This window comes from Canis aureus, chromosome 14 (genome assembly GCF_053574225.1).
Source record: "Canis aureus isolate CA01 chromosome 14, VMU_Caureus_v.1.0, whole genome shotgun sequence".
Taxonomy (NCBI): Eukaryota; Metazoa; Chordata; class Mammalia; order Carnivora; family Canidae; genus Canis; species Canis aureus.
In genome coordinates, this window is record NC_135624.1 from 22,750,558 (window position 1) to 22,767,758 (window position 17,201).

A 17,201-nucleotide genomic window follows, 5' to 3' on the forward strand; every position below is an offset into this window, starting at 1 on the left:
GAAGGATGGAGGTAATCCAATCACTTTCTCATTGCTTTCCAAAGACCTTTAGATAACAGTGACCCATATTTGTCTTTAAACCTCTGGTACCTGAACGCTTATTAAGTGACTCCTATGTACCATAACCTACTTTTCTTTGCTTTCTTTCTTTCTCTCTCTCTTTCTTTTTTCTTCTTCTCCTCCTTTTTGTTCATGATCTATTATTGATTGATTTCCATTTGTGACAGGCAGGGAATAAAGACCTAACTGCTTTTTGAAAATGTTGTGGTATTTGTCTTGCCAGATCCTTTCTAAATGCTAGGGATGCCCTTGTGATAATAGAAGACTTCCAATAATGGTTTATCAAATGAATCCATGTATAGTGAAGGTAACTTGTGCATTACAAAAAGGCATGTTTTGAAACAATTTTTATCTTCTCTACTCCCTTGTCCTGTCCTTCAGTTGGGCCAATCTGCAAGTAATCATATTCAGACTTAACTGATATTATTTAGTGATGGGATGTGAACTCAAGTTTGCCTGATTCAATAGTTGTTTATTCCTCTGCTATGAAGAAGACTGACCATGTGTCCACCTCCATGGTAGCCTCAGAGGGACCCAAAGATGTCAATCTTTGGACTCTACACTCAAAAGCAAAGGAGAAAGGATCAAAATAAGAAATAATAATGACCAATGTAGACAGCATAATAACACTTTAATTATCTTTACTATGAAGTATGTGACATGAGTGAATTTTCCAGGCAATTTAGGCAATATTTCTGTGGATTTCAATATAATTTTGATTTTTTTGAGAGAAATCATATAGTCAAACATTATATTATATCCTGCATTTAAAATTATTTATTTATTTATTCATGAGAGTCACACAGAGAGAGGCAGAGACACAGGCAGATGGAGAAATAGGCTTCCTGCAGAGACCCTGATGCGGGACTCAATCCCAGGACCCCGAAGATCATGCCCTGAGCCAAAGGTGGTGCTCAACCATTGAGCGACCCAGGTGCCCCTCTGCATTTTTAACTAGCCAAATTTGGACATAATTTTATCTTTGTTTAAGGACTGGAACATCTTTATTTTGCTCATGAATGTCCTTGGGACTTCTGTTTATTTCTTCTGTCTCTTTCTTTTCTCTTAGTCTGGATCTTAATCATCTTTCCTACCATGGTTGCAGACCCTTTCTTTCTCTTCTCCTTTCTTCTTGTTGTTGTTTTTTCTTTTCTCTTTGCTGGTGCTAATCTTTTTGGCCTAAACATCAGACAACTGAACAAGTTAAAACTGTGGCAATAGTCTTGTGTCCACGTAGTAAAGTACAAGTTTTAATAAGGGTGTTATTTACTCTGTGTTGCCAGAATTCATCCATTTCCCCATTTACTTCAATTGTGGATATTTTCAGGGTAGAGGGGGAAAGGGTTTTAGCCAGAAATAGACTGCCCTCCAGATAAAAGAATGTGATATTACAATTCTTCAAGAATGGCAAGTATGTCGAGAACAGATGGAGGTAGTAAAGGCTGGGTGGTTAAGGTTGGAGCCAGACCTCTGGGAAGAATTAGACTAGGGCCAGGGGGAAGGGGAGGAGATTCAGAGGAAGAGAAAAATGACAGGAGACATGACCTAAGAGGAAGGAGCTAAGTGCCAGAGGGAAGAGAAATGAGCTGCCACACACTCAGTACCCACTGCAGCCTGGCTATTTCATTTAAATCTCACAGCCCTGTACTCTATTAATGTGCCTCCCCCTAAGTTCTATTCTTTACTTTCTCTATCCTTCTCCTTTGTCCTCTATCTTCCTGTTGGGTTTGGTTAATGTGAGGCAGTGACATGCGATTGGAAGGTGAGAAGAGAGTGAGGTTAGGGTATTTACTTCTCTAGGTCACTCTGCCTTGGCTACATCCCTCCCCTAGAACATTCACTTTTGTTAGGCACTCTTCTCCATACAGCTAAGTGCAAGTAACTCTGCACCACCCCTCTGCCCCCAGGCTGAATGCCATAATTGCTCCACACTATGGGTTCCCCTAAACCCTGCCCACACCTTTGTGAATAGTCCTTGTATTAAGTTCTCATCATTTACCAAATGTGGGATGTCATCAGTGTCCTGTTGTTACCTTGAGTGACCCAGACACTATGTTTTCATTCTCCTTTCATAAATGGGATAAATGAATTTTAGAGATTTTTATGTAACATGCCCACATTCACGTAGCTAGAAATAGTTGGTTCTGGGATTTGAAGCTGGCTCTGTCCAATGCCTATGTCCTTTGTATAATTCCAGACTGAATGAGTTTTCATTGGTAAAATTAAGGGGCTAGTATCTTCAGCTGGGAGAGATCCCTCTGTGAGACGAAGAAAGAAAAAGTCACACTCTATAAACATTAATTGGCTGCCTAACCTGGGCAAGATGCTGTAACAGCAGGGTCACAGGACATGAAACTTGGAATGATCCTTATCTGTAAATAGTTTTCATAGTATGTGCTCAGTGGAGCCCTGGCAGTTCTATTCAGGAGCCTCTGGGATTCCATGAGGAGCAAAGAGGCACTAGGCTGGATGTAGGCAGGCTCATCTGCTTCATTGAGGGCAGATATACTTTCATCAGTTATATTTTTCCTCTGTGCTAATGGAATAAAATCATGAGAGAGCAGGTTCTAAAGCTTTCCTTGGTTTCTTCTTTACAATGAGGCTATCCTATTCCCTCAGGTGGTTGGTGCTATTACTGAGCTGACATGTATGAAATACCTGGCTCTCAGTGAATGTATATTTTCTCCATATTTTCATTCTTTTTGAATATATACAGAGAAGAAAATTCAGCTTAGGGTATGAAGTTTTTCGATTCAATCTCTGATTCAGTAGATAGATTAACCCTCAATATTCCTTTACATGGTGGTTTTGGTCTGAAAAACTTAAGGAACTGGACAGTAGAGGAGAGAGACATGAGCTCTCCTCTGTGCCCTGGCATTCCAAACATATGCCTTAACTGGTCAGATTCTGGTGTAGCCACTCTGACTCATGTTAATGAACAGGATGATCAAATGGTTGATCCATGAAATATAGGCCCTTACTCATAAACAGCTGCTCTTAGTGGCCCCTAACCACCTGAGCAGCATTCTCTACTTTTTCCTTAGGCCTAGCTAGGCACATCCTATACTGGAAAAATATCCTTTGCTAGGCATTTAACCTGAGCAGGGTTTCTCCAACAATAATGTTTGAGAGCTACTGATCCAGAGAGCCAGATGGAAGGTGTATTCCATGTATACATGTATACTCAGTCATGTGTGCAGCCCTGCACCCCTACACTCACATATACGTTCCACCCACCTCTCCACAGTGTAGACTCAGTGATTCTCAAGCTTGGCTGCAGAGTAGAATGATCAAGGGGGTTTTAAACATTTCTGATGCTTAAGTGACATCCCAGACCATTTAAATCGGAAACTCTGGGTTGTTCCAAGTTGCAACCAAGTTTGAAAACCAGTATACTAAATTAGACGTTTCTTATGATGAGACGCCCTTGGAATTCATTTCCTTTTTAAAAATAAAACATTAAAAAAATTTTAAGTAAATAAAACATCTTTATTTTTATAAACTGTCATATTTCATACAGGCTTACTTCTGCCTCTGGTCATTATGGAGTCACCATGAGGGGAGCACCATCTCGCGGTAAACAATGAGGTAACTGGACGAAGCCTCGGGGGTAACTGTTTTTGCACATTAGGCAAGAGGCAGCGCAGGACTATGATTCAGGAGAGAAGGGGAGCAGCAAACGACGTGGACTTTTTGTGCATCTGGGCTTTCTGTCTGGAGGCACTTTTCAGATTGCAGTGCAGGCAGGAGACAGAGGCTGGAATTTTGGAAGAGTAAAGTGTCTGGAATTTGAGGGTCAGCGTACCAGGGCGGAGGGAACTGTCTGGAGTATTTTATACATACTCCCCTTGAGTAGGACGTTGGGTACTAAACCACAGCTGTGATGGGTGAAAGTCCATGAGGCTGGCTGGGCAGAGAATAACCACAGGACTGTAAACGGAGGAGTTTCTGGAACACACAGGGCTGGGACATGTCTGAGTTCTGGTCACCCAGAGTAGAGTCTTTGTTGAAACCCAGAGGAATTCAGTGGTGACAGTGGAGGGTCATGTCTTCCGAGAGAAAATAAGCTAGCTCTAGAGTCAAGGATGTGCAAAACCTGCTCTAAAAAAAGCTTATAAGAAAACTTTGAAAAAACTCAGACTGAATAACAAGTAATTTAAGTGCCTGCCCAAATAAAGTCTAATATCTTTTAAAGGAATATATATATATATATATACACACACACACATATATATATATATTTCTGTCTTAAATTTTCTTCTTCTTTTTTTTTTTTTTTCCCAACAAAGGAAAGCTGCTTTCCCTGCATCCCTCAGGTCACCTCCAGCGAGGCGGGAGACACGTGGTCACACTCACCCGGGGACCTCAGGCTGTGCCACTGCTCCAGGGCGGTCGGTGAGTGTTGAGCATCTGCCACCAGTGGCTGGATTCAGAGGGGCCCGAGGAGTACTGGCCGATGACAAGTCTTCCAATGAAGTCATTGCTGCTTTTCATGTTGTGGCCAAACACTGTAAACACCGAGCTGGCATTTTCAAGTTCTTCTTGGGGAACTTTGAAGCTGAAGGATTCATTGTAGAAGGGATCGATTGTGCCTCTTAAGAAGGATGTCTTCTTTGTTTTCACAAGCTTGAGTCCAGGTACCAGCTGGATTTTCACAAAGGGGTCTGAACCTTGGCTCACATCGGTCTGAAAACATGACTTGGCTCCAATGACATCCACATTCAGTCTCCCAGCACTTGGGAGAGAATTCAGCGACAGAAGCAGCTCCCCCAGCTCCACTTCATTCTGAGATCTGGGGACCAGCGCCTTCCACCAAGGCCCGCCTTCCACCAGGTCAACCTGGCACAGAGGCACCGACACCTTCCCAGTGACACAATGGTGGGAAAATTTATCAAAATTCACCATGGTTAGCAGCAGGGGCCTCCTCTGAGCTTCAAGGAGGGGGATCTCTATGGTGTAACGCCCCTCAAACACAGGCTTCTGGGTCTTGCACTTGACCCCCGTCTGCTTAGAGTTCCTCTGGTCTGGCAGGAGACAGATCTTGACAAAGGGGCTCCAGTGGGCCATGTCCTGGCACCAGCAGTCATGGGAGATGGGCAGTGGCAGGTCCCTGGCCTCGATCACCCAGACCGTCAGGTGGCTGTGCGGCAGGTCATACTGGGTGCTGAGGCACAGCATGTCCAGCTGGTCCTTGGACAAGACTTCCTCGTCTGTTAGGAAGTCCACATCGTTGCTGTTGGAGTCGAGGGAGTACAGCTGGGGCTTGAACTTTCTGAAGTAGTTGTCTGGGGTATAGGTCCATCTGAGCACCGAGGGCTGGATGGGTTCCTTTTTTGGTGCAGAGAACGCCAAACTCGATGGGTTTAATATCAGTAAGTGGCTGGTGGTCTGGATGTGAGACTTGAAATCCTCCAGGTCAGGCTGTACGTAGACTTAGACGTATCTGAGCTGAGGACGAGCATCTTCGATCTGGGGAGTTGGTCCAAGGGGTCAGAGGGATTTCACCAGCTGTGTGGACAGAGTCCCGGTCCTTGTCACTGCTCCAGCTGGCCACCAGCCAGGGAGGAGTCTGGGCAGGGAGAGGTCCCAGAATTTCAACTTCATCCTCACTTGACTGGCAATAGCTGGACTCCTCGCACTTCTGACAGCAGTGCCTGCAAGTCCATCTGTCCCTGCGTTCCGGCTCCAAGAGTCGGGGCCGCCTCCCAGGTTGCAGGAGCTGGGGTGCCCAAAGCACCCCCCCACCCCGGGGCGCTGCCCTGGCTGGAATGAGCAGGAATGTATATTAAAAAAAAATCCAGCACTCAACATTGCAAAATGCACAAATTGGACAAATAAAGAAGTAGGGAAAAACATGCGACTACAAGGAGGAGCATCAATCACGGACTACACACAAGATAAACAATGATGAAGGTAATGGCATTAGTAGACAAGGATCTTAAAGCAGCAAATTTAAGTATCTTGAAGGATTTAAAGGGAAACATAAGCCTAATGAAGAGAGGAATGAGGGATTTAAAAAAATGGAATTTCTGGAAATGAAACAATACCCAAAATGGAAAATTTCACTGGGAGGATTAACAACTGATTAGACACTAAGAAGGAAAGAAAAAGCACTAAATTTGAAAGCATTGCAATGGAAACTGTGCAAACTGAAACACACAGGGTAAAAAGACCCAATGAACAGAGCTTTCCTGGCTGGGCGACAATATGAAGTGTCAGCGTATGTGTCAGGGTTTCATAAAAAGGGGAGAGGAAAAAAAAGAGATAAGTATTTGAAAAACACACTGGCAACATTTATTGCAAATCTGAGGAAAACTGTCAATCCATATATTCAAGATGCTCAGCAGAACCCCAAGCAGGTAGAGCAAGGGAAATCTCACATATTATAATAAAAGTTGTGAAAACTCATGACAAAAAGTAGATTGTGAAATCACCCTGAGAAAAGGAATACACATTACATACAAAATAAAAGATATGGGCCTATAGATTTCTAATCAGGAACAATGTAGGCCAGGAGACAATAGAATGACATCTTCAATGTGCTAAAAGAACAAAAGCCACTAACTCTGAATTCTCTAGTCAGTGAACGCAGCCTTTTCTTTAAAAATTACTTAATTACTTATTTGACAGAGAGAGAGCACAAGCAGGGGGAGCAGCAGAGGGAGAGGGAGAATTAGGCTCCCCACTGAGCAGAGAGCCCAACATGGGACTGGATCCCAGGACCCTGGGATCATGACCTGAGCCCAAGGCAGACGCTTAACCTATTGAGCCACCCAGTGGTGCAGGTGCTTCTCAGTGGAAATAACTTTAAAAAATTAAAGAGGGGTGCCTGGCTGCCTTAGTCAGTGGAACATGTGACTCTTGATCTCTGGGTTGTAAATTTGAACCCCATGCCAGGTATAAAGATTACTCAAAATTAAAATCTTCAAAAAATAAAATAATAAAATAAAATAAAATAATAAAATAAAATAAAATAAAATAAAATAAAATAAAATAAAATAAAATAAAATAAAATAAATATAAAATAGGAGCACCTGGGTGGCTCAGTGGGTTGAGCATTTGCCTTTAGCTCAGGTTGTGATCCAGGGGTCCTGGAATTCAGCCCTGTGTCAGGCTCCCTGCTCAGCGGGGAGTCTGCTTCTCTCTCTTGGTTTGCCACTCTCCCTGCTTATTCATTCTCTCTCTCTCAAATAAATAAATAATCTTTAAAAAATAACACAAAACAGAAATAAAGACTTTTTCAGAAGAACACATTCTGGGAGAATTCATCACCAGCAAATCTACACTATAGAAAATATTAAAGAACACTGGACATGGTAAATATGTTGTTTTGTACATAAAATACTCTTGGGTCTTAACTACATGAATAAATACATAAAAATTATTCATGAGATATTTCACACTCTCTTTAGTACTAAATCTTTGAAATCCATATGTGGATTACAAATCCAAAGTAGATTACATTTACATCGTAATTCAATTTGAGGTAATCACATTTTATTTGTTTGGTTATTTATTTATTTTAGGGAGAGAGAGTGAGAGTGGGGATGAGGGAGGGGCAGAAGGAGAGGGAAAAAGAGAGAGGGAATCTTCAGCAAATGCACTGTTCAGCCTGGAATCCACGGTGGGGCTCAACCTCACCACCCTGAGATCATGATCTGAGCTGAAATCAAGAATTAGTCACCTAAGAGACTGAGACACCCAGGTGCTCTGCTAATCACATTTTAAATATTCAATAGCCACATGTGGCTAAAGGTTACTATGCTGGACAGCAGAGTTTTGGCCCATCGGCCTGGTTTATTTCCTCATTGACATATTGTCATCTGAAAATAGTGCATTCGTTTATTTATTTTCTGTGTCACCCTACTAGAATGTAAGCTCTAAGAGAGAGAGGACACTGCCTTGTTCACTGCTGTATGCCCAGTGGCTAGAACAGAACCCCAAACCCAGGACATGGTAGGTACTACTATTAATTTCTTGACTAAAAAATGTTTCGAAGAAGATGATATGGATATCATATAGAGAAGATTTGAGTTTCAAAAAAATGTATTCCACGAACAAAAATGGCCCTTAGAAGGGGTTCAGTTGGTACAGACTTTGAAATTTGATGGATATGGGTTTGAATTGCAGCTCAGTGATCTGTAGTTGTGTCACTCAGGGATTTTTCTAAACCTCAATGTAGGGCTGTCCACCGTGCCTGCGGGAACAGTGGGAGAGTGTTTTATCTCTGATATTGATTTGAAATATCAGGGCATGGTGGTAATAAAAAGTCTCACTCTTCTTCTTCCTCTTCTTTTTTCTTTCTTCTTTCTTTCTTTCTTTCTTTCTTTCTTTCTTTCTTTCTTTCGAGAGAGAGAGAGAGTGAGCATGTGCATGTGCGTGGGGGTGGGCAGAGGAAGGCAGAGGTAGAAGGAGAGAGAGAATCTTAAGCAGGTTCCACACCCAGCATGGAACCCAACAGGGGGCTCCATTTCTCCATCTCATAATCCTGAGATCATGACCAGAGGTGAAATCAAGAGTAGGAGACTTAACCAGTTGAGCCATCCAGATGGCCTTCTTCCTCTTTTTCTAAAAAAAAAAAAAAAAAAAAAAAAATGCCCAGCATGTAATGCACCCCCTCCTTGTCTGCCCCTGGGTAACACTCTCCTTGCCTCACCCTCGGGGCATATTATTGTCACTGTGAGCTTGCATTTTTTCATCTTTAAAGTGACTTCTCTCATTTTATTTAGCAAATACATGTAGAGCTGTTAGTATGCGCTGGGCATATTCTCAATGCTTTAATATGAATCTTGAGAGAAAGATATTTTTTTATTCTTATTTTACAGATGAATAGATAAGGGCCCAAGATTATACATTTGAAAAGAAGCAGAACCAGGTTTTTAACTCAGGGAATCTGACCCCAGAGAACATACTCTTACATTGCCTCTCTGTAGTAAGACCTACCACACAACATTGGAGACACTGTGTGCAAAGTTGCCAGCACAGTAGGCAGTTTATAACAATTATTCAGGAGCTATTAGGAGATGTACTTACTACTGCTAGTAAAAATATTTTTGTCGATTGATAATCTGAAATCACAGGATAACTGACCCCTCTGAGTATGCACCACTACTCAGAAGCAGAGGGACTTGAAGGATAATCTGCTGATTCCTAGTCAGGCCAAGTCAACAGATATCCACTGTCAATCCTTATGGGAAACTAAAAAGAAATAACTATTGGAGAAATCAGGAAAGCATTGACATTTTAATTTAATAAAACACATTTTTTTTTCTGTTATGGCTTTCAGGCTCCCCTGATCTGCTGCTGGGAATTCCCTAACACCCTCCAGAGGGATTTTTACAAAGAGAATGTTCCAAAAGCATTCTTCCTTCAGCTCCTTATCCATGGAACTAGAATAATATTTAGCAGTCTAAGACTATGATTTTTTTCTCTTTTTCATAAAATTTTAAAGCATGTTTTAAACTTTCAAAAACTTTTGCATTATGGTATAATTCACACAAAAAATGCACCAATTTTAAGTGTGTGATGTAAAGAATTTTTACATTACAAGTGTGTATATAACCATATTACAGACCAAGAAAGAATGTTTTCAGCACTCCAGAAGGCTCCCTCATGCCCCCTTCTAGATAATATTCTCCACCAAAGATAGCATCATTCTGACTTCTACCAACTTAGATTCATTTTGTTTATTCCTAACTTACTTTGAATGGAATTGGGGTCTGGCTTTTTTTTGCTCAACACTGTTTATGACATTTATCTATATTGTTGTGGGTAGCAGTCATTTATTTTTTTATTGCTGAATAGTATTCCATTTTGTGAGCACACTACAACTATTTATATTTTGCTTTTAGACATTTCATGAGTTTGGGGGTTTGGGGGTTTTATGAATAAAGCATCTATGAAATTCTTATATATTTTATTTGATGGACAAAGGAGCTTATTTTTCAAAAATTTATTTATTTATTTCAGAGAGAGACAAGGAGGGGCAGAGGGATATAAATAGAGAGAGAATCCTCAAGCACATTCCCCTCTGACCAGGTAGCCCGATGCAGGGCTCCATCCCAGGACTCTGAGATAACAACCTAAGCCAAAATCAAGAGTCAGATACTCAACTGACTGAGGCACCCAGGCACCCTGAAGAGATTATTTTTATTACATACAAACTTACATGTGAAACTATTGGGTCATAAAGTATGTTTATCTTTAAGGTTAATAGATAACTTAGAAGAATTTTCCAGAGCTGCTGTGCCAATTTGGTACAACTCCCACAGCAGTGGAGTGAGAGTTGTAGTTACTCTATATCCTCAATGACACTTTGTATTGTTACCGTGACTCCTTAGAATGATCTGTATTTCAAATACAGTTTCATTAGCATATCATGTGTCATTGCATGTAACTTATTAAATGTAAAGGGTTACATTTTCATGGGTAAGAGGATTTCAATGACATTAAATTTCAACAAAAAAAATTTCCATTGACAAATCACTACAGCTGTAGGCGCTTTTTTCTGGACTTTTAAAAAAATCAACATGATTGAAGTGTAATTCACAACCAATAAAATTTATTAATTTATGTGTAAAAATCATTGAGTTTTGATAATTATGTACAGTTGCGTAACCTCTATGGTAATCAGGATATTTTCATCACCTTAAACAGTTGATCTACATGCCTTTAAAATCAATCTTGAGCATCCGACTCTTGGTTTCAGATCAGGTTGTGATCTCAGGGTGGTGAAATCTAGCACTAGTCGGCTTGGGATTCTCTCCCCCTCAGCCCCATCTGCTCTCTCGCTCTCTCTAAAATAAAATAAACTTTAAAAAAAATTAAGTCTATCTCTTATTCCTGACTCCTGGTTCTTGGTAGATATGGACCTCTTTTTTTTCCATAATTTTTACCATAATTGTGGTTTTTCTAGAATTTTACATGAACGAAATTATAAGATATGTAGTATTTTCTGGTGGATGCTTTTGGCAAGATGTTCTTGAGATTTATTCATGTTACTGCTTTTAATCAGTCGTTCATTCCTTCTTATTGCTGCACTGTATTTCATTATAGGTATGTACAGGTTTCCATGACCATCTATGAGACCTTTTGTAAGCCAAAATGGCATAAGAACAAAGAGGCAATTGTGATTAATTTATATGGACAAAATTTTGAGCATTCTCAGACCCCAAAAAAATCACCTCTTGGACTTTTCTGATCCCTTCGGACACATCCTGCCAATACATGCACAAAATAAATCGAGATAAAGCACCAGACACAGGTCAAAGCTCAGGAACTTGATGCCGAGATGCTGATGCTCCCACCAGCTGTCTCTTATAAGGGCTGCTGCAAAACCAACGCTGAACACGATTTTTGCTTTTTGTCATAAAAGTGTACATCCTCTTCAGATTTCTTTCAGTTCAAGAAGTCAGGTAATAATACAGCTGCTTCATAAAAACAAAGTGTTATGAGGCACAGTTTTGAAAAGTGGGGCATACTTGGATCACATTTGTTGTGGTCTTTCAGATATTGATGAAAGTTTAGATTCTTTCCAGTTTGGGAATATTATGAATAAATCTGATTTTTGAATACAAGTGTCAATTAATGTTCCCATATGTCTTGGATAAATACCTAGGAATAGAATCTCTGGGTGTAGGGGAGGGATGTGTATTACTTTTAAAGAAATCATGCTGTTTTCCAGTGTTCATTCTCAGGAACAGTGTAAGAGAGCTCCAGGTGTCCACGTACTTGTCAATAATTGGTATTCTTAGGCTTTTAAATTCTAGCTCTTTTAGTGAGTGCGTAAAGATACCTCATTGTGGTTTTAGTTTGCATTTCTGTAATGATGAATGATAAGCATACTTTCACAGGCTCGTTTGCCCTTTGTATACTTTATTTTGGGAAGCTATAATCTTTTGTCCATTTATATTTTTTAGTCAGGTTATTTGTCTTATTATTGTAAAAATTCTTTATTGTTAATGGTGTCTTTTAAAGGTCAAAAGTTTAAATTTCAATGAAGTCAAATTCGTTAATTTTTTTCTTTTATATCCCATGCTTTTGGGGGGTTATTTATGAAATCTATTTAATTTTTGCTGAATTCAGAGTTGCTAAGATTTTTATTTTTTTTATTTTTTTTTCTTAAAGCTTGATAGTTTTAGCTCTCAGGCCCAAGTTTATGATTCATTTGAGTCAATTTTTACATGTGGTATGATGCAAGGGTTGAGATTCATTATTGTTTTTCTTTTTGCATTTGGATATTCAATTGTTTAAACATTATTTCTTGACGGTAATGTCTTTCCCTACTGAATTGCATTGGAATCTTTCTTAAAATGAGCTGACCAGACAGATGCACGGTTTTACTTCCGGGGTCTCTATTGTATGCTATTGATCTCTATATCTATCTATCTTTATACCAATACCACACTGCTTTGATTATTATACCTTGGATGTAAGCTTTAAAGTCCAGTTGAGTAAATCCTCAACTTTGTTCTCTGTCAATATTTTGGGCTATCCGAGTTCCTTTGCCATTTCATATACATTTTAGGATAGGCTTTCCAGTTTTCACAAAAGTGACTACTGGAATTTTGAATGTGATCACATTAAATTTATGGATTGGGGAGAATTGACATCTTAATTAGTCTTCTAACCTATGGTATATCTCTCCACTTATTAAGATTTTTAATTTCTCTCGGCATTACTTTGTCACTTTTAGCTTGTAAGTCTTGCATAATTTTTCTTAAATTGAATTTTATTTTTTCATGATTTTGTGGTTTTGTAAATGGCCTATTACAAAATTTTCAATTATAATAGGGTATAAGATATGCAATTGATTTTCTGTGTTGACCTTGTTATCTGCAGTCTTGCAAAACTCACTTAGTATTTTCTTTTGGTATATTCTGCATAGACAATTATGTATCCTGCAAATAAGGAAATTTTACTTCTTCCATTCCAATCAGCAGACATTTTATTTTTGTTTCTTGTTTTACCGCATGAGCTAGCACCACCAGTACAATGCTGACTAGATGTAGTGAGGGAGGTATTTTTGCCTTGTTCCAACCCTTATGAGTAAAGCATGAAGGATGATATTAGTTGTGGGTTTTTTATAGATACTTCATATTATTTAGAGAATTTTCCCTCTAATCCTTAGCTTGCTGAAAGTTTAATTTTTTTAAATCATGAATTACAGTTAAATTTTGTCAAATGATTTTTTTCATGTATTGAGATCATACATGTTATTCTTTCCTCTACTGTAAGGATTACATTGATTTTCACATGTTAAATCATCTTTGCATTCCTGGAATTAATATTTGGTCATAATGTATTATCTTTCTCATGTATTGATGAATTCAATTTGTTAAAAAATTTTCAAAGAATGTTTGCATCGATGTCTTAAGGGCTATTGGTATAGTTTTCTTTCTTTCTTTTTTTTTTTTTTAAGATTTTATTTATTCATTATAGACATAGAGAGAGAGGCAGAGACACAGGCAGAGGGAGAAGCAGACTCCACACAGGGAGCCCGACGTGGGACTCGATCCCGGGACTCCAGGATCGCGCCCTGGGCCAAAGGCAGACGCTAAACCGCTGAACCACCCAGGGATCCCCGGTATAGTTTTCTTATAACATTCTGATTTTAGTAGCAAGGTAATTCTGGCCTCATAGAACAAGTTGGGAAGTGTTCTCTTCCTTTCTTAGAAGAATTTATGTAGAATTGATATTCCTTTTTTAAGTATGTGGTGGAATTTTCCAGTGAAGCCGTTTGGGGCTGGGTATTTTTGTATGAGGAGGTTTTTTTTGTTTTGTTTTTTAAGTTTTATTTATTTATTCATGAGAGACCAAGAGAAGCAGAGACACAGAGGGAGAAGCAGGCACCCCACAGGGAGCACAGATGCAGGACTTCATCTCAGGACCCTGGGATCAGGCCCTGAGCCAAAAGCAGGTGCTCAACCAATGAGCCACCCAGGCATCCTGTATGAGAAGGTTTTTAATGAAAAATTCAATTTCTTGATTATAGGTGTTCAGATTATTATTTCTTTTAGAGTAGTATGTGTATTTTCAGTAATTTCTATTTCACCTAAGTTGTTATTTGTTGTTATGATATTTATTAACATAAAGATGTTGACAATATTCACTTATTATCATTTTTAATGCCTGTAGGGTCTTTAGTGATATCCTTATTTTTATTACTGATTTTAGCAAATTGTGTCCTTTCTTTATTCTTGATCAATCTGGCTAGAGGTTTATCAATTTCTTTGATCCAGTTTTGAGTTCATTGATGGCCCTCTGTTATTTTTATATTTTGTTTCATTGATTTTTAAATTTCCTTTATTATTTTCTGCTTTGCTAAATTTAGGATTAATTTTTTCTTTTTTCTTTTCCTTGTTTATTAAGGTGGAAACTTAGATCATTGATTTGAGGCCTTCTTTCTTTCTCTTTTAGCATTTGAAGTATAAATTTTCCCCTGAGCACTACCTTAACAACAGGCACATTTTTTGATATGTTGTATTTTTATTCTCTCTCAGTTCAAAATAGTTTCTAATTTTCCTTTTGAATTCTTCTTTGACTCATTGGTTGTTTAGAAATGTGATGTTTGATTTCCAAATATTTGGGGATTTTCCAGATATTGATTATTGATTTCCAGATTAATTTGTTGTGCTTAGAGAATATAATTCATATGACTTCAATAGGTACAAGTCTATTGAGACGTTTTTTCAGGTCCATCATATGGTCTATATTGGTCAATGTTCCACGTTTATTTGCAAAGAATGCATTGTATGTTTTTGTTGGTTGAGTATTAAATACATTACAGTTAGGACCAATGTGCTGTTAGGTCTTCTATATCCTTTTGATTTCCTGTATACTTGCTCTATCAAACATTGAAAGAGGTGATAAAATCTCCAACTATAATTATGGATTTGTCTATTTGTTCTTTCTGTCTAATAGTTTGTCTTTCATGTACATTGAAACTGTTATTAGATGTATGTATAGACATTTAGAATTGTTATGTCTTCTTGATGAATTGGTTCATTTATCATTAGATAATGCACCTTTATATTAGTGATACTATTCCTTGTTCTGAAATTTTAGTATAGTCATTCCAGCTTTCTTGATTGTGGTGTGACATATCTTTTTACATTCTTTTATTCTTTTTACCTATGTTTGTATTTAAAGAAGATTTCTTATAGACAACATAACATTGGATCTTTTTTTTTTTTAAAGAATCTGATCTCTTCTTTTTAAAATTTTTTTTAATTTTTATTTATTTATGATAGTCACACAGAGAGAGAGAGAGAGAGAGAGAGAGGCAGAGGGAGAAGCAGGCTCCATGCACCAGGAGCCCGACGTGGGAGTCGACCCTAGGTCTCCAGGATCGCGCCCTGGGCCAAAGGCAGGTGCCAAACCACTGCGCCACCCAGGGATCCCTGATCTCTTCTTTTTTTGAGGGGGATAGTATTTATTTTTCATGTGATTATTGATATAGTTGAATTTAAATCTACTATGTTATTACAACTAGTTTTCTCTTTGTCCCATCTATTCTCAGTTGCTTTTTTTCCTCTTTTCTTGCCCAAAATAATTTTACATGATTTTATCATATTTCCACCACTGACCTACTAGGTATATCTTTTTGCTTTGTATTTTTATTAGCATTTTCATTTGTAGTCTACTTTTCTGGCAGTTTTGAATAAGGGTGAAGGGAACAGAGCTGTGTTTATGGATCAAGTTCTTATTTATTATAATATTTGCATTTGGAAACAATAAGAAAAATCCTATATAATATTGTGCTATTACCTAAACCACGTAAAAATGATACCAGAATGTATGACATAATGCTTAAATGGGAAGGCTACTTAAGACTGCTGGCCAGCCCTTTTGTAGCTATGTTTCATCCTAAGTAATATTTGCTTATAAATGTTTATTTAGCTTTGCCTTACTTAGCATTGTTTCCTTCAGCTTTTACTTATCCCTAAAATGAGACATTGTGGATTTTTCAGTTCAGGAAAGGCCCCAACCCAATTCAGTATCTCTTGGATTTTGCTTCTGTTCCTTTAACATCTTCAGATGATCCAATCTCTGGTCTGTTGCTTCACAACAGAAAGATTGTATCCGCATCTTACTTTCCCAATAACTATTTGGAATTAATAATAGATACCATCTTTCTGTGATAAAATTACTGTTATCATACCAGTATCCACCAAAATCCAGGAGGACATATGATATTTCTGCTTTAAATTTTTTGTTCTTTTAGAAATGTGTTCCATTTCATTCTCTCTCAGATGATGTCTCTAGCCCTCTAAACATTTGCAGTGAAGGCATTCCTAATGTGTGGCTATGTTCCATCCCCATTGATCCATAACCTGCTCTTGACAGGCTGCTTGTTAGGACAACCACTCAAGGCTGAGGTACTATTGGCACTGGGTTCCTTACCAGTTTCCTTTAAACCCTCCCTCATCTCTGGAAATAGCCTCTTCATTAAGTTCTTTGCAGTTCAACTCTTTGAGCCTGTCTGTCCTTTGACTGATACAACCAAAACACTCAGAGTTCAAGCTTTATCATGCTAGGATTATCTTCCAAATTTCTTCTTTTAAAAAAAATCATAAAAAGTCATCTGGTCTTAGGGGATGGGTGGACACTTCCAAATGCCACTTTACAATTCTGCCTTTACACTCTGCATAGATTTTCTCAAGTGAAATCTGAAGTTTTGTTCCTCTTCTCCAACCTTCATACTGTGGAAACAAAGAGAAAGTTCAAGGACTTGGATTCATTCACATGTCATCATTTCTCTTTATCTGGATTCCTCATAGAATAATTCAAAAGTCGTTTGTGCAAATACAAGTGAGATGTCAATTGCAATGTACTTAGTAGAGTACCTTGAATATGATTGTTATTCAAAAAATCTTTGAACTCAAAACCCTGATTATTTTATTCTATTCTATTTTGACTTTCATTTTGTTTAGCTTATATCCTTCAGCTTGCTTTCTTTTAAATACTTCTTATAATCAGATTGCTTGTTCTCACTCATAGTCTTTAGATATGTGTTTATAAACCTAAGACTTCTCTGCTCTGGGAAATAACATGAAATATTCAATATTATAATTTCCTAATTTTGTCCTTCTGCTTGTCCATTTGATTGAAAAATGCACTATTAAAGCAAGTTTCCACTG

The 17,201-nt window shown here is 38.3% G+C and overlaps 1 long non-coding RNA gene and 1 pseudogene across 1 annotated transcript in view; both read right to left on the reverse strand.

Moving 5' to 3' along the window:
- Positions 1-4,372: 4,372 nt before the first annotated feature.
- LOC144283832 (synaptotagmin-17 pseudogene) lies at positions 4,373-8,759 on the reverse strand (annotated as a pseudogene).
- Positions 8,760-16,384: 7,625 nt separating this feature from the next.
- The window catches only part of LOC144283249 (uncharacterized), a 62,880-nt gene continuing 62,063 nt past the window's right edge, over positions 16,385-17,201 (reverse strand). Inside the window, exon 5 of the long non-coding RNA XR_013351680.1 lies at positions 16,385-16,763. This is a non-coding gene — a long non-coding RNA (uncharacterized LOC144283249). The remainder of the gene's footprint in view (positions 16,764-17,201) is intronic.